The sequence below is a fragment of the Ovis aries genome, chromosome 3, assembly GCF_016772045.2.
Source record: "Ovis aries strain OAR_USU_Benz2616 breed Rambouillet chromosome 3, ARS-UI_Ramb_v3.0, whole genome shotgun sequence".
Taxonomy (NCBI): domain Eukaryota; kingdom Metazoa; phylum Chordata; class Mammalia; order Artiodactyla; family Bovidae; genus Ovis; species Ovis aries.
In genome coordinates this window covers 11,210,388-11,228,979 of record NC_056056.1, presented here as the reverse complement: position 1 = coordinate 11,228,979, position 18,592 = coordinate 11,210,388, and the positions used below count along the sequence as shown (strand labels likewise).

The 18,592-nt window shown below is 39.4% G+C and overlaps 1 protein-coding gene and 1 long non-coding RNA gene across 7 annotated transcripts in view; one reads left to right on the top strand and one right to left on the bottom strand.

The window, feature by feature from the left end:
- Window positions 1-18,592, bottom strand: part of NR6A1 (nuclear receptor subfamily 6 group A member 1) — a 218,063-nt gene that overhangs the window by 106,441 nt on the left and 93,030 nt on the right. The window lies entirely within an intron of this gene.
- Window positions 12,539-18,592, top strand: part of LOC105611269 (uncharacterized) — a 47,562-nt gene continuing 41,508 nt past the window's right edge. The window contains exon 1 of the long non-coding RNA XR_003588618.3: window positions 12,539-12,851. This is a non-coding gene — a long non-coding RNA (uncharacterized LOC105611269). The remainder of the gene's footprint in view (window positions 12,852-18,592) is intronic.

Below are 18,592 nucleotides of genomic sequence, written 5' to 3'. Positions count from 1 at the left end.
GTAAAATCAACAACTCTTCTTAGACTTAGCAGAGAAATGAGATCACATGGCAAACCACTGTCCCCAAAATTGGAGACAGATACAGACAACAGAGGGGCTTCCCTGGTAACTCAGCTGGGAAAGAATCCACCTGCAATGCAGGAGACCCTGGTTCGATTCCTGGGTTGGGAAGATCCCTTGGAGAAGGGAAAGGCTACCCACTTCAGTATTCTGGCCTGGAAATTCCATGGATTGAATAGTCCGTAGGCTTGCAAAGAGTTGGACACAACTGAGCAACTTGCACTATCACCAAAGCTGCAACTCATGAGCAGAAAATTTCATAGGAACCAGTGCCAGGGTTAATTAAGAACACATAAGCTGTAGTTGATGAACTGCTGGAGAATAAGTGTGGATAACTCTGAGAGTTAAACTTCAGAGAGACCCAGTCACAGGACGGCTCCGCACTTTCGTGAGTTTATCTCCAAGACCTCTACCAGGACCTCACAATGATTGTCACAGAAAAATTCCTTCTTGCTTCTGGAATAGAGAGGGGGAAATGACCCCTGAAATATACCAGAGCATTTTGTTCTTAACATGGCCCACATCTGGGAAAAATTATTTTACCAGAGCCTAACTTGCTAGAGTTTTATCAGAGACTAACCAATTCAGAAGAAGGTACCCAACTCTAGCCTCATCTAGCTTCCCATATGAAGGAAGAATACCCACTTTCAGACCACCAGGCCACCCTGTTCCCCCAAGAGGGGAAAAAAATGAGAAGCATTAGTAAAATTCACTGTTCTGGGGCCCAGGCTCGCCAGAGGACTGAGACCTAATCAAAGCCCTACAGAATGCTTCCCCTTGCCCACATCTTACTACTACATTACTCAAGGCCTGTTTATAGCAATTTTTACCTAGTATACTACTGCATTCAATTTTAAACAACAACAACAACAACAACAACAACAACACCCACAAGGCATATTGAACGGCAAAACAAGCATCAGATATCGGAGAAATGTTGGAATTATTAGACCAGGACTCCAAAGAACTATGATTAATATACTAAGGGCTTTAATGGGAAACAGACAACATGAAAGACAGATGGATAATTTAAGTAGAGAGAAATTCTAAGAAAATTAAAATGAGATGCTAAAAATAAAAAATACTGTAATAGAAATGAAGAAGGCTCTGATAGGTTCATTAGACTGGGCATGGCTAAAGAAAGATCCCTGAGCATAGAGATAAGACAACTGAAACTCCCCAAACTGAAAAGCAAAGAAAAAAAAAGATTATAACAGAACAGACTATCCAAGGACTGTGGGACAACAAAAGGTGTTACATGTGTGTAAATGGGAATATTAGAAGAAGAAAGAAAGAAACAGAAGAAATATTTGTGGTAATAATGGCTGAGAATTCCCCCCAAATTAATGTCAGATACCAAACCACAGGGGTTCCTAGATGGCGCTAGTGGTAAAGAATTTCCCTGAGAATGCAGGAGGCGTAAGAGATAAGGGTTCTAACTCTGGGTCAGAAAGAGCCCTTGGAGTAGAAAGTGATAACCAGTCGAATATTCTTGCCCAGAAAATTACGTGGACAGAGGAGCCTGGTGGGCTATAGTCCACAGGGCTGCAAAGAGTTCGACATGACTTAGAGACTCCACACCCATTCACTCACCAAACCACAGATTCACAGAAGTTCAGAGAACACCAGGCTCCTTATAAAATTGCTTAAATTAATACTTGCCATGTTATGTTTTGTCAGTGGGCACTTAGGACTCTCATCAGAATGGTAAACATGTAAACTTCTAGAAAGCATGTAACTTCAGTGGCAGGTTATCTCCTGAACATGACCTCTCTATGGATCAGGCTAATAGCCCTGCTTGGAGAGACCTAGTTAGTAATTACAAATAGTAAGTCAGGCCAAAGCACTGGCCACCAATGGCCTGCCTCAGAAATATCCTTTGGGAGCTCTGGCACCAGCCTAGATTCATCTCTCTGTGACCTGAATTTAGCTCTGGCTTCTTCCTGTAATATAATCTGACCCCACATGGGGTCCAAAGCCAAGTACCTTTTGGTCTATCACCTTCTGCCTAGTAACCATGAGGCTCTGGATCAGCAGATATTCCAAATCTCAACAGCCCTAGGTCCCTCCATGTTGCAATCAGCTCCTGAAGATTTTGATAGCCTGAATTTGTAAATGATGTTGACAGCACCATAACACAACTCTGAACTGAATCTCTTTTTAAATTTAACACGCTCAAGAATGATTTTGATACTTTAGAGGAAAAAAGTCTGTCCTAAGGGGTACAATCACCACCACCATTCTCTGAACGCTGTCAATGCCCTTAAGAGGCACTGGAAGTGCTTTAGTGAATACAGCAAATAAGATAATACAAAGAGACAGCACTGGAGCAACACCAAAACAAAACAAAACAAAATCCACACAGACCAAAAAACAAAACCCCACAGAAAACACCTGAGTTAGATTACTGGCTCTGTCTCAGGAATGATGAAGAAGAGACTATGTATCTCAGGTTTATTCATTTGTACAAGGAGGAAATGACAATGCCAATAAAGACATTATAAGAATTCAAAATAACAGTTTTGCAAAGCACCTACCATCTGGCTTGGCCCATTGTGGTTCTCAAATCTTCTTTGTTTTCTTGCTCAATCTACTTTCCCATCTTTACCCTTGGTGTGATCCAAGGAAGACAAAATGGGGGAGGAAAAGTAATTTTATCATCTACCTGAAGAAATTATCCAAAATTCCTATTTTAATTATATAATCAATCACTAACATTGGACCAGTCTCTTAAAAAAAAATGAACACTTTCTTGGCAGCCACAAGAGTAATGTTTTATGGCTCATGCCTTTAACCCAATCCTACCCATGTGATTTTACTCTATTCCCTAGCAGACACTGAGGTTCCTGACTATTTTTGTCTATTCAAGCAAGAAACAAACTGGTTCAGAAGCTTTGGAGAGTCAACTCCATTTAAGCCCGGCAAAAAAAACACCTATGTCCAAGTCATGGCAGAAGAAAGGAAAAACAAAAACAAGACCCAGCTGGTTAATAAAGGATGTAAGTGGAAGATTAAACTTCTGTTTTTCATGGAAAAGCTACTCCATGAAGACAAAAACATAAATCTGTACTGATTACATGTTGGAGGTATACAAGGCAGACCCCACAATACAATAAGGAATAAGAAAGGAGCTCTATTTCCACAGTGTTGGGTTTTCAAAGGCTTCCATCCTATGACATAACCCTTTATTCTTTAAGCCTAGAAACGTCCACTTCTACAAAGTCTCATCAATTCAGAGCTCCAATTCAGCTCTGATGTGAAGGTATGATTTTCAAAGTTAGGTATAGTTTAGCTTCGGTCCCAACCTCAGTCACTACCTGACTTTCTGCTGTTTAAGAATCATTTCCTCTCTCTGAGTCTCAATGTTTCTTCTCTGTAAAATAAGGGTAATACGCAAAATAGTTTTAGGGCAGGGAGCACTGTAACTGTTCTGTATCCTGATGGTAGAGGTGGTTACATAAATCACACGTGTTGAAATTCAAAAAAAGATATAACCAACAATCAATTTTCCTTTGTGCTAACTTGAGAAATAAATGAAAAAAGTTGGGATAATAACTTTTCTCTCATGGAATTGTCAAGAGAATTAAATTAAAACCTATGTCAAAAGGCCCTAGAGTAAACCACATGACTCATAATAAACAACAAGCATTAATTTCCTTCTCTTCCCTTATCCTCCAGGGGAGAGGAGGACATGATTTCTCCTTTAAAATTAACTCAACCAGTACTACCATAACCAGGTCAGGAAACAGAAGGGCTGGACTCAGACACTGGATATATCCTGTCTTGTAGCTGAGCACTGACTACAAGTTATGTTGCAACAGCTCGCTTTTGAGAGGCCATGTTCTCACTCTCAGAAGCTAGGTCTCACACAGCTATTATTTTAAGAAGCCAAGATTAGCTCAGGGCTAGGCTGAGTAATGAGATACAAGTGCTTTGGGAATCTGCTGGTTCCCAGTACAACTAATGAGTAATATCAACAGAAGACAACTCTAAGTGGCCAACAGCTCTTTGAAAAAGTCAGAGGACATGATCAGAAAAAGATTATTTCTGTTCTACCCAGCAGCCTCTGTTTTAGAAAATTTACATTTTATATAATCATTACTGGGCTTCTCCTGACAAAGAACCCTCTGCCAATGCAGGAGACAGAAGAGATGCAGGTTTGATCGCTGGGTCGGGAAGATCCCCTGGAGGGCATGGAAACCTACTCCAGTATTCTTCCCTGGAGAATCCCATGGACAGAGGAGCCTGATGGGCTGCAGTCACAGGGTTGCAAACAGTCAGACATGACTGAAGTGACTGAGCACAGGCATGCATATTATTATTAAAGATCATTATCAAAGGTCATTTATGGTGTTTTAGTTTTGTTCAGATCAACTGAAGGTTATCATCACTAAAAAGGTTATACAATGCACCAAGTAAGGGCTTTAGAATCAAGCTATGGTTTAAGTACCAGCTCTGATATTTCCTTGCTATGTGACACTGGACAAATTATAACCTCTCTGAGCCTCAGATTTCTCCTCTATAATATTTTTCAAAGCTCAGGATGCCCCTGAAGTGGGCTTTAAAATCAATTTAGTGGTTTATAAATAACATTTTTAAGTAAAAAGAAAATCAAATAACTACAATTAATAAGGACAAGTATATTCTGGTTCAAGATGGCAAAGTAGAAGGAACTGCACTCATTGCCTCTTGCAAGAGCACCAAAATGCAAATAGCTATTAACTATCAACAGAAGGATGCTGGAAACCACCAATAAAAGATAATCCACATCCAAAAACAAAGAAGAAGCTTCAGCAAGACGGTAGGAGGGGTGCAATCACGATTAAACCAAATCCCATACCTGTGGGTGACCCACAAACTGGAGAACAATAATACCAAAGAAGTTCTCCCATTGTTAGTGAAGGTTCTGAGCACGACGTCAGGCTTCCCAGCCCTGGGATCAGATAGAGAGACTGGGAATCTCCAGGGAATCTGACCTTGAAGGCTCAGATCAGTTCTGTCGCTCAGTCCAACTCTTTGTGACTCCATGGACTGCAGCACACCAGGCTTCGCTGTTCATCACCAACTCCTGGAGCTTGCTCAAATTCATGTCCATCAAGTCAGTGATGAAATCCAACCATCCCATCATCTGTTGTCCCATTCTCTTCCCTCTTTCAATCTTTCCCAGCATCAGAGTCTTTTCAAATGAGTCAGTTCTTTGCATCAGGTGGCCAAAGTACTGGAGTTTCGCTTCAGCATCAATGAATATTCAGAACTGATTTCCTTTAGGGACGGACTGTTTGGATCTCCTTACAGTCCAAGGGACTCTCAAGAGTCTTCTCCAACACCACAGTTCAAAAGCATCAATTTTTCAGCACTCACCTTACTTTACAGTCCAACTCTCATATCCATACATGACTACTGGAAAAACCATATCTTTGACGATATGGACCTTTGTCAGCAAAGTACTGTCTCCGCTTTTTAATATGCTGTCTAGGTTGGTTCTTTAAGAGGTTTAAGAGGTTCTTTAGTTCTTCTTTCTTTCTGCCATAAGGGTGCTAGCATCTGCATACCTGAGGTTACTGATATTTCTTCTGGCAGTCTTGATTCCAGCTTGTGATTCATCAAGCCCTACATTTCACATGATGTATTCTGCATATAAATTAAATAAGCAGGGTGACAATATACAGCCTTGAGGTACTCCTTTCCCCATTTGGAACCAGTCTATTGTCCATGTCCAGTTCTAACTGTCGCTTCCTGACCTGCATACAGATTTCTCAGGAAGCAGGTCAGGTGGTCTGGTATTCTCAACTCTTTAAGGATGTTTTACAGTTTGTTGTGATCCATAGAGTCAAAGGCTTTGGCACAATCAATAAAGGAGTAATAGATGTTTTTCTGGAACTCTCTTGCTTTTTCGACGATCCAATGGATGTTGGCAATTTGATTTCTGGTTCCTCTGCCTTTTCTAAATCCAGCTTGAACATCTGGAAGTTCACGGTTCGCATACTGTTGAAACCTGGCTTGGAGGATTTTGAGCATTACTTTCCTAGTGTACGAAACAAATGCAATTGTGCAGTAATTTGAACATTCTTTGGCATTGCCTTTCTTTGGGACTGGAATGAAAACTGACCTTTTCCAGTCTTAGGGCCACTGATGAGTTTTCCAAATTTGCTGGCATCAAAATTTCAAATTTGCTAGCGCGTTAACAGCATCATCTTTTAGGATTTGAAATAGCTTAACTGGAATTCCATCACCTCCACTAGCTTTGTTCACAGTGATGCTTCCTAAGGCCCACTTGACTTCGCATTCCAAGATGCCTGGCTCTAGGTAAGTGATCACACCATCGTGGTTATCTGGGTCGTGAAGCTCTTTTTTGTACAGTTCTTCTGTGTATTCTTGCCACCTTTTCTTAATGTCTTCTGCTTCTGTTAGGTCCATACCATTTCTGTCCTTTATCAAGCCCATCTTTGCATGAAATGTTCCCTTGGTATCTCTAATTTTCTTGAAGAGATCTCTAGTCTTTCCCATTATATTGTTTTCCTCTATTTCTCTGCATTGATCGCTGAGGAAGGCTTTCTTATCTCTTCTTGCTATTCTTTGGAACTCTGCATTCAGATGCTTATATCTTTCCTTTTCTACTTTGCTTTTCGCTTCTCTTCTTTTCACAGCTATTTGTAAGGCCTCCTCAGACAGCCATTTTGCTTTTTTGCATTTTTTTTCCCATGGGGATGGTTTTGATCCCTGTCTCATGTACAATGTCACGAACCTCCATCCATAGTTCATCAGGCACTCTGTCCACCAGATCTAGTCCCTTAAATCTATTTCTCACTTCCACTGTATAATCATAAGGGATTTGATTTAAGTCATACCTGAATGGTCAGTGGTTTTCCCTACTTTCTTCAATTTAAGTCTGTATTTGGCAATAAGGAGTTCATAACGACAGAATGATCTCTGTTTGTTTCCAAGGCAAACCATTCACTATCACAGTAATCCAAGCCTATGCCCCAACCAGTAACGCTGAAGAAGCTGAAGTTAAACAGTTCTATGAAGACCTACAAGAACTTTTAGAACTAAAAAGATGTCCTTTTCATTATAGGGGACTGGAATGCAAAAGTAGGAAGTCAAGAAACACCTGGAGTAACAGGCAAATTTGGCCTTGGGGTACGGCATGAAGCAGGGCAAAGGCTAATAGAGTTTTGCCAAGAGAATGCACTGGTCATAGCAAACACCCTCTTCCAACAACATAAGAGAAGACTCTACACATGGACATCACCAGATGGTCAATACCGAAACAGATTGATTATATTTTTTGCAGCCAAAAATGGAGAAGCTCTGTACAGTCAGCAAAAAAAAAGTATTACTGAGCAAGGCCCAAACTAAAGAGCCTCTTGATGAAAGTGAAAGAGGAGAGTGAAAAAGTTGGTTTAAAGCTCAACATTCAGAAAACTAAGATCATGTCATCTGGTCCCATCACTTCATGGGAAATAGATGGGGAAACAGTAGAAAAAGTTACAGACTTTATTTTTTTGGGCTCCAAAATCACAGCAGATAGTGACTGAAGCCATGAAATTAAAAGACACTTACTCCTTGGAAGAAAAGTTATGACCAACCTAGATAGCATATTAAAAAGCAGAGACATTACTTTGCCAACAAAGGTCCGTCTAGTTAAAGCTATGGCTTTTCCGGTGGTCATGTACAGATGTGAGAATTGGACTGTGAAGAAAGCTGAGCGCCGAAGAATTGATGCTTTTGAACTGGGGTGTTGGAGAAGACTCTTGAGAGTCCCTTGGACTGCAAGGATATCCAAACAGTCCACCCTAAAGGAAATCAGTTCTGAATATTCATTGGAAGGACTGATGCTGAAACCGAAACTCCAATACTTCGGCCACCTGATGCAAAGAACTGACTCATTTGAAAAGACCCTGATGCCAGGAAAGATTGAAGGCAGGAGGAGAAGGAGACAGCAGAGGATGAGATGGTTGGATGGCATCACCGACTCGATGGACCTGAGTTTGAGCAAGCTCCAGGAGTCGGTGATGGACAGGGAAGCCTGGCATGCTATGGTCCATGGGGTCAAAAAGAGTCAGACATGACTGAATAACTGAACTGAACTGACCTATGAGACTATCAGGTATGTGATGTTCAATATTTTTCAGAATATTTGAAAAAAATCAGTAATATGGGAGAAATGTTAACAATTCTACTAGAGTCAGAATATCTAATTACAACTTTATTTAAGAATACTGGAAAAGTTCCTGTTTATCAATTTCAGAATCCTATCAATATGACTTTAAGTATATCACATAAAGTAAACAATGAGTCATCAACATGTGTGAAGGAAATGTTTTTTTAAATTACTGACACTGAAAGACCAAGTCCAATTAAAACTGAATTTTAGCCTAAATTAATACAAAAAAACCAGCATACAAAACCCTATCCAAACAACAGCAATGTTGTGAAAACAAGAGACTCTTGTTGATGTGGAAAGGGCAATGCAACCAATGGCAGCTCTAGCACTCTTCTAAACAGGTATCATTCTGCTAGGGCAACTAGAGCAGGCCACTAACATACAAAAGCCTTGGCAACGTCTCGAGCCTGGGAAGAACTCCAGTTAAAGGTACTGTCATCAGCAGAATTCACTGGTGTTCCAGTAGTTAGAACTCTGCATTTCCACTGCAGAGGGTATAGGAACTAAGATCCCACGTGCTTTGCAGTAGTGGCAGGAGGACTCTTCTGCTTAAAACCTCCCATTTCCCACCATTTGGGGGAAAAAAATCAAATTTGGGGAAAAGCCCAAGTTACTTATCACAGCTTACAAGACCCTACATGATAGGGTCCCATCACACCTCTTCAACATGACCTCCTCCCTGCATTCACTCCATTCCAGCTATCCTTTCTGCTCCTCAAACACACCACACTCAATCCTATTAATATCTTAGAGCTCTTATATCTCATTCTCATTGCCCAGATCACACATCTTCAGGATCTTTATACTCAAGGATTCTTCTCGTCATCATTTGGCTCTCAGCTTGTATATTCACTTCCTCAGAGAAGCATTCTCTTTTATTCCTGACTCTCCTTAGCACCTAGAACAATACAATATAAATATATATATATGAAGATCATCGACATGTTTGTTTTAGCGCATTCATTTAACTGCACTTTGAAAATAATGTAAGAAAGAGAATTTACATACACAGGAATATCTGCAAACTGAGTTCAACAAGGGATTGTTCAGCCCTATAGAAGGTTCAATTAATTAACTGGCAAGCTTTCCTCCAAGTATCCACTCAGGAATCATATCTATCACAGGGCTATAGCTCCTGATACCTAATGAAAGAATAACTGATTTCAAATCAGTGCATAGGCTTAATAAACACACTGATCATCTCATTATTAAGTTTCCATAACGGCTCAGGAGCCAAAAGAGACAAGGTTCAAATCCCTTGAACAAGTTATCTTACTTATTAATATTAAACAAAGATAACAGTACTTATCTAAGAGTTGTTTTGAAAGTTAAATAATGCATATAATAAACATCTGTTAGAGTCTTGCACATAATAAAAATCCAATAAAATCAGCTATTATTCTATTATTAATTAATTCACACTCTTCCAACTAATTTTTATTGATATAAAAGGCACAATTCAAAAAAAAATTGACCTTAGTCCCTGCCCAGGAAGAGCTCACTGTGTAAAAGGAAAAGAGAGTGAAAAGTGAAGTTGCTCAGTCGTGTTTGACTCTGCGACCCCATGGACTGTAGCCTACAGGGCTTCTCTGTCCATGGGATTTTCCAGGCAAGGGTACTGGAGTGGGTTGCCATCTCCTTCTCTGGAGGATTTTCCTGACCCAGGGATCGAACCCAGGTCTCCTGCATTGCAGGCAGATGCTTTACCCTCTGAGCCACTAGGGAAGTTCCAAAAAGGAAAAGATAAACCCATAAAAAATAAGCATAGAAGAATTATGTATTAACTCTCATCCAAGAAGCCTGAAAAGAATCTGCCCTCTTCTAGTAAATTTGATATTAGGATCTAGTCAGTCAGAGAAGGCAATGGCACCCCACTCCAGTACTCTTGCCTGGAAAATCGCATGGACGGAGGAGCCTGGTGTGCTGCAGTCCATGGGGTCGCTAAGAGTCGGACATGACTGAGTGACTCCATTTTCACTTTTCACTTTCATGCATTGGAGAAGGAAATGGCAACCCACTCCAGTGTTTTTGCCTGGAGAATCACAGGGACGGCGGAGCCTGGTGGGCTGCCATCTATGGGGTTGCACAGAGTCGGACATGACTGAAGCTACTTAGCAGCAGCAGCAGTCAGTCTAGAGTTAAAAGGCACACCAAAACCCTTCCTACTTATAAAAAGGAATAGCTTTTAAGATGGTCAGAATAGCTCTGTAAAGAAGCCCTTTTAAGATTACAAGAAGAATGGTCAAGAATGATTGTCTTTTTTAAATGTATTTTTAAAAATTTGTTGTATTTATTTGGCTTTGTTGGATCTTAGCTGGGGCATGTGGGATCTTCATTGTATCAACTTGATCTTTCGTTGCAGAATACGGATTTTCTAGCTGTGGCGAGGGCTCCAAAGGGCATATGGGACCCTAGTTCTCCAACCAGGGACTGAACTTGAATTCCCTACACTGTAAAGCTGCAGATTCTTAAATCATTGGACGACCAGGGAAATCTGCGAGAATGACTGTTTTAATAGCCAAAAGGTGGAAGCAACTAAGTGTCCATCAACACATGAAAGGATAAACAAAATGTGGTCTATACATACAACTGAATATTATTCAACCTTAAAAAGGAAAGAAATTCTGACACATGCTACAACATGAATGACCCTAGAGGACCCTAAGCTAAGTGAAGTAAGCCAGTCACAAAAGATAAACACTGTATGATTCTACTTTTATGAAGCATCTTGAGTAGTCAAATTCATAGAGACAGAAAGAGTAGTGGTTGCCAGAGGCTGGGGAAGGAAGGAATAAGAAGTTAATGTTATGTTAGGTACAAAGTTTCAGTTTTGAGAAATGATGAAAATGCTCTGGAGAAAATGGCAGGGATGATTGCACAACAATGTGAATGTACCTAATGCTATAAAACTGTAGACTTAAAAATGGTTAAAATAATAAACATTACATTATGTGTATTTTACCACAATTTAAAGGAAAAAAAGGAATGACTGCTCTGTAGTTTACAGAGAGGGTGCATCCCTTCTTCTTTGACTTTGATCACTGTTATATCCCATAGTGTATCAACCCAGCTTCTCCAGGTTAAGACAAGAGAATTCCTAGACAGTCACCATATATAAGATATTACATGACATCTAAGAAATAACAACTCCTTACACACCCAAACCTAGAATTTACAGCAAAATTAACAGATGTTATACACTGCCCATGGATTTATTTCTGAAAGTCTAAAAAGCGCAGAAAATAAACCAAAGTACTTTTATGTCTAAATACCAGTTTAGGATTATATATAAGCTAATTCCTAAACAAACAAAGTCCCCAGCAGGGGCGGGAGGGGCGGGGGGAATCAATTGATCCATGTAGGGTAGATTTCCTATTATCAGTGCTAAGGTCCCATAAAACAACTTTATTCAATTTTTTAAAAATGTCAATTTACATTAAACAAATAACTTTCATACACTAAATAAAAATGTCACAACCAACAGTCCAAATAATGGCCTTGTTTCCTAGTGGCCCAGAAAGACAGAAAATAAATCCCAAGGACCCTAGTTCAGATAGACTAGAGAGAGCAGACTGTGGTTCTTGCATAATTAAAGACTATGTCACAGTTGAATGGGGTAAACACTTCAGTAGCTTCCCCCCAGCAGCTGCCTATGTGATTAAGGACTAGGATAAGAGTGACAGCTTCACAAAGGCAATAGTAAGAGATAAAGCTTCTTCCTAGCACATTCAAAGACTCCAGAATCCCAAACTTCTCTGCTGTCCTTCCATCCAATTTCCATTAAGAACAATTTATATCATCTAGAAAGCTTCAAAGTCAAATGCTACCTTTATTTTTACCTTATCAAACCCATAAAATCATAGCCGGGGTGTGGTCTAGACATAAGCCTTGGTTAAGATCACAAAAATTCTCAAATCAAATAATTGGGCTAAGTTAGAACAAAGTTCATCAACAAGATGATACAGAATTCAGGCCAAGTTGGCTTCCTTCTGGCATTTCAGAAAGACTAGCATTGCTCCTAATACTAGTACATAGGTGTAAGTAGCCTCTGAGTGGGTAATGTCACCAAACAAAAGCAATACCTTCAAAGTCTCTCTCAGTGACTAGAGGCAGCCAGACACTCAAACTGCCAGTCCTGAATTACGGCCTCTGAATGGTGAGGGCTTCACATTTCACTGATCAGGGCACAGCCCAATCAGAAGACAAACCCCAACACTGCCAGGGACCAGCAAATCCGCTTTCTTCCAGTGTGCACATGACTGAATGTGCTTCTGTCCATCATCTGGGTCATATATAGTTCAATGCGAGCTGAGCAGACAGGGCTGCAAGGAAATCTGGCGCGGTTCAATACCTCGTCTAGTCTGGGTTCCAGTACCTTTTTTTTTTTTTCCAAACTGACAAACTCATTTCTCTACCGGGACAGGATGCTGTGCTGGCTGGGAGTTCCATTTCTGCAGCAAGAATCCTATCTGGAAACACAGAAGTTGTCCTCTAAGCCACAGCAGCTCGAACTTTTTTGATTGTTGTTGCTGCTTTCTCCCATCACCCCCACCCCCTTTTGACAAAGATCCAACTGTAAAAAGTCTTACGTAACAGTTCAGGACTACTTCGGTTCTTTTACTGGGTAAGCACTTTCAATTTTTTTTTTTTTTTTAAACTAAAAACCATTTTAACATTGAATCTGTTGAGAGTCTTGACTAAAATCTTTTAAGTAATTTGTGTGGTGAAATACTGTCAGTGGATTTTTTAGTCTCATTTCTGCACGTGCTCCTTTGTTCTCAGAACAGAAGCTTTTTATACACACCCCATAACGCAGCTGGAGAGAGTTATGAAGTCAGTTATAAGGAACACAAAGGTTGCTTTGCATTCTTTGCCTTTAGATAATTAATTTCGTATTTGTTTTCTTAAAATGAAGTATTAAAGAAGGGAGAAATTGAATAAACGAAAGAATAAACTGTTGGAAAATCTAGCAAAGTTTGAAGTTTTTACCACCTTTACTATCTGTAGTTTTGTGTGGCCAAACACTTGTGCCGCCTGGGGCGGTGGGGGTAGAGGCAAGCGTAGACAGAGAGGAACTAAGCCAGACATGGACAAAGGCATGAGCCAAAACCAGACAGTCCTGGCCGTTCGATAGGCCAGCAGTGGGTGAGACAGGTCAGCCAGCTGCAGGGGCGGGAGAGGGGGGGAAAGGGGCATGGATGTGTGAGGTGCTCATGCGTGCGATCGTGACTAGATTCTGAAACTGCCAGCCATTTTCCCAGCTATGCTTTGTGCAATCTGAAGGAATGCATCTTCTCTGAAGCAGTCTTGCCAGGGCCCAGTGATAGCAAAGGAGTGTGATGAATACCACAACATATGGAATCAGAAAATACTGGGATCTGGGGTGGGCAAGAGGGAAACGCAGAGGGTGTGGAAATTTTTTAGTGATCTGGAATGTGTTGAGTGACAGGAAGTGCCCCAAGCTCTCCCCCCCTCAACTCTTCTCAGTCGCGCCTGCTTTTGTCTAACTCTTGTAATCTACACACTACTGCTTACAAAGCTGAGTTTAAGACAAAAAGAAACATAAAAGGCTCTCTCGTTCCACAGTACCTATGATATGGAAGGAATGTAAAAAGCATGGCCCTTTAAGCCTGTGGACATTTTTTCAGGTATAGAGGAGAAAGATAATATAACAAATTTCCAAGGGTAATGAAAATTATGAATTACCGTCAAGCTTCCAACCTAATTTTAAAAAATCCCGATTCTGCTATACTTACAAATGTTTATGATGGTTCCTAATTTGAAGGAGGTATGCTTGTTTGGTTAATACATTGCATTTGAAGTTGTTTCCATTTTCTTTGTATAAATTTGTGCTTTGGGAGGAAAAAAAGCAAAGAAGTATTCAGAATGCACCAAAAAAAAGGAGATTTTTCCCTTCAATGGTTAGAAAGCATTTTTGCTTTATTTCTCAGAGAAAGCCTCTCTCTCGCTCTCTCTCATTTTTGCAAGTATGCTACAAAGATAACTTTATGTCATATAGATGTAAAGTAGGAAACTTTTCATGGAAAACAACAGTGCTCTAAGTAAAAGCAACTTAGCATTTTCCCAAACTTCCATATTACCAACAGAAACACTATCACTTGAGAGAAAAGTAGCCAAATAGTTGAATGGCGAACTCTACTTCTGGAAGATGAAATGGAAAATTAAGTGTGAATAAAATGATACTTGGGAATGTTTCTACCTCCTATCACAAAAAATGTTAGTGGTCAGCCTAGGAGTTAATCTTTCCTAGTATGGCTCTGAGCCTTCATGCCGAGCAGACGTTATTCACATGACGATTCGAAAAGTCCATTCATATATCTCACTACCTGGATTTGAATAGAAACCAGACAGCAATTCTTTAGTTCCAGCCACCATTCGCCCCACTGGACAATAGCGATTTGTTAGCACAGAGTCACAGGCTGTGGGACACAAAGCTTGGAGCTGGAGAAAGATGGGGGATTCAGAGAACAGGAAATTACAGGCCCGATGCACTCCTGGCAGCTCTAAGAATACAGAAAGAAAAAAAAAAAGGGCAACACAGTGATGCCATGTTTAAGAGCTACTTCTAGCTTTTTTAACCACCTCCAATGTCATAAAAGCTCTATTGTTGGAGTACATAAAGTCACGAGTCCCATGTGCTCTCTTTTCTCACTACAGGGAACTTCATTCAATGCCCTGGCATAGTCAGAAAAATCAAAAGCACCCAGAGTTGATTAGTTGTGAGCTCTGATAGAAAGGAGAGGGGTATTTTACAAATAAAATGACAGCAAAAAATATATAATAAGTAACACAAGTGACACATAACAAAATTAATAGGGTCGACAAATTATTTCATAAGACCAAGCAAGCAAAATGAAGCTGAATCTATCAAAACTCCAGAGAAACAAATGCCTTTTCAAGTTATTATATAAAATCTATTATTTAATTCCATCCAAAGTTTCTTTGGAAGACATCAATTTAAAAACTAATCTTAGGTAGAACATTTCTGACTTCTGGGTCATATTTTCCAAAACAAAGAACTAAAATTGAAGCCCTGAGGATTTACTTTGACATTGTTGAAAGGAAAACTACATTTTCTTTTGTTGGCTATCAAACTATTATAGCTTGCTGGCTAAATATAGAAACAGTCTCCACTTTCTCTTTAGATATAAGAAATGACATTACTGGTAATTCTAGGTGAGGGGAGAGGGATACTCTTCAATCTCAGTGAGCAGAAGAGAACAGAACATGGGTTTCTCTGCAAGCTCTCATGCTGCAACCTGAGCATCAAGGGGCCAGAATGACGTCCATTTCAAAAAGAGGGGACACGGCACAAGAAAGTTGTAAATGGTTTTGTTATTCTTTCTTCTGTGGTCCATTAGCAAACACAAGTCCCAAATGATATCATACCTGAAATATTCATCAGATGAGATTGTGAATGATCAAAAAGTGCTTTGGAAATATGAACTGTTGTACTCTATTTGGTCCTATGGCTTTAGGATAAACACATACCAAATTTTATGTTGTCGGAAAACCAACTTTTAAACTACTACTAATTATCGTATGTCTTCAAATTCTATCATTACTCATCAAACACAAGGATCAATTACAACCTCAAACTATGCTATATTTTTATTTGAATTTAGATAAAAATTAAATAAAATTTAAAATTTTGGTTGCTCAGTCACACTAGCTGCATGCATTTCTAGCACTCAATAGCCCCATGTATGTAACTCGTGACTATTATACTGGAAAAAGCAAAAAATTGTATTTCCAACTGCAGAAAGTTCTGTTGGACAGTACTGATCTAGACAGTGTGCTTGCTAAGTCACTACAGTCATGTCTGACTCTTTGCGACCCTATGAAGCGTAGCCCACCAGGCTCCTATGCCCATGGGATTCTCCAGGCAAGAATACTGGAGTGGGTTGGATGCCCTCCTCCAGGGGATCTTCCCGATACAGGGATGGAACCCACATCTCTTATGTCTCCTGCATTGTCAGGCATGTTCTTTACCACTAACACCACCTGGGAAGCCCAACTAGACCATGCTTATATCCAGACCACATTTTCAACTGCACATCCAGCTCAACATGAAAGAAACTGATCTCTAAGCAAAAACCACAATGACAAGGTAGTGAGTACCATGATACTTCAGAGATGTCTAAAACAGGCATTTTGAAACCAAAGATTTCATTTTTTTCCTTGGTCTATAATGAAGGTTATAAAGAATATTAAGACAGTAATGACAGACACGCAGCAGCGGCCACAGTAAAATGTTCCAGAATGGCATTTAGTGTCATGACTACATGTCTTAACCATCAAATCTACCAACAAATAAAACAGACATGATAAACATGAATACGAGGTTCTTCAATTTGGATGCATTCTCAACCCATCCTATTCCTGCTTGGTGCAAGAAACTGGTTTTTAAGGTCAGGTGGACATTGGTTGGATTCCTGGCTCTGCCACTTATTTACTATGTGATCTTCAATAAGTCACTTCCTCTCTTTGTCTCAGATTCCTCATACATAAAACGCAAATATTAATGCCTTCCTGACAGTCATTTTAAGGTTCAAGGATCATATATATAAAAGATCTTGAACTCCTGGCACATTAGAAAATACTCTGGAAATGTCAATTCTGTGAAAATACAGTAAGGGCTTAAGGTTCAATTCACTGTCTGAGACTCTTACCAAACACAGAGAATGGAAATAGAAGGGTCCAGGCTGATATACAGCACAGACAATTCTCTGTTTAAATTTTAATAAAGATGAAAGCTGTCAACACTGCACAAAGAATTTTACAAAGTCTTAGAAATATTAAATGGATTGAATGAATATAAGAAAATTATCATTTGAAAAGGTAGGTGGAACAAATTTTAATATCATGAGGTGTTTTTAATACTAATATTAATTTAATGCTATTTAGTATATAAGAATCATTTCTTAAGAAATAATATTTCCTGGAGACACTTTTTGAGTAACATTTCTACTGATTCTTGGTGATTAAAACAAAAACATAAAAATTCTAATACTGCTCATGACTAAGAAATTAAAATAGCTTCCTGCAGGTATGAGAAAAAAAATTCATGTCTTTTAAAAATCAAAGCCATACATCTGAAACTAACACAACAATGTAAACTAACTATACTTCAATAAAAACTTTAAAAAAGAAAATAAAACCAGTCATAGAAGGAATTCCTGGACAAGAGCTGTACTATATCTGTAGACTCATTTTAATGTTGAAAATAATCTAGCAGAAACTAGAAATAGTAGGTGTTTCTTAATAATGATCCCAAATAACTGAAGAATGTTGAACATGTCATAAAATCTTTTCATAGCATGAAAAGCAAGAGATTTTCAAAAGCAAACAGCAGAACTACGTCTAGAGGAGATAATGTGCCATATTGTAAAATCCAAAATCCTAGGTTCACATCCAAAAAACTGGCTGGATTAGATATGGCATGAAATTTTAGCTCTGCCACTATTTAGGTAGGTAACTTTTAACAAGTCACTTATGAATCTTTGTTATCAGTGGTGGTTCAAAAAATACATCTATACTGGAGGCTAAATGACAGAGCACTTGGGAAAAATTTTGATCCACCAGAGACTATTCAAACATGTATCATGCACAGTGCTAGACCCAGGTTGAATGATGAACAAAACAGATACAGAAGTTGCCCTCATGGAGCTGCTAAGTTATTAACTGAGATAACAATTACTAGGAGTCACCTCATTTAAAAAATAGTAGGCATGGGAGTTTAGAAACTTTGAGAATGGATCCAATAATTTGGGGAAACTGCCCTGCCATCCTTTGAAGCTGAAGTTCATAAGAATATGAAAGAGGGTACACCCTTAGCTCCATTTGATTCAAGTAAAGAGAGATGCTAAACTGTAAGATCTTAATGGATTTCAAGCAATTAAGGAAACAAAACATCTTCAAATACAGAGAGTGGTTTCACAGTGATCACTACTCAGATGTGTGGCAAACCACTATCATATAAAAGCTCAGCTCCTTTTGATAGATGATGATGAAGAACAAGGTAATTTCTGCAGGGGACAGCGTAAAGGGGGTCTGAGTTAGGACTGTCTAATTTGGGAACAGACCACAATACACTGGAGCATTAAATGTGATACATATTTCCTTCACTCCCTCTCCTAAGACTATGCTCTTAGAACTTACCACTTCAATGGTGCATACTACAACCATCATGATTACACAGCTAATTGTTAGCAACCAAAAATATCTGAGACATGGATGATAAATATAAAGAGAAGGCATGGCTAGGGCTAGTCACAACTGGGCTTCTGTACAAATTACAACCATGTCTATGAGGTAACTAAATATTAACTGGATTAACTCTCT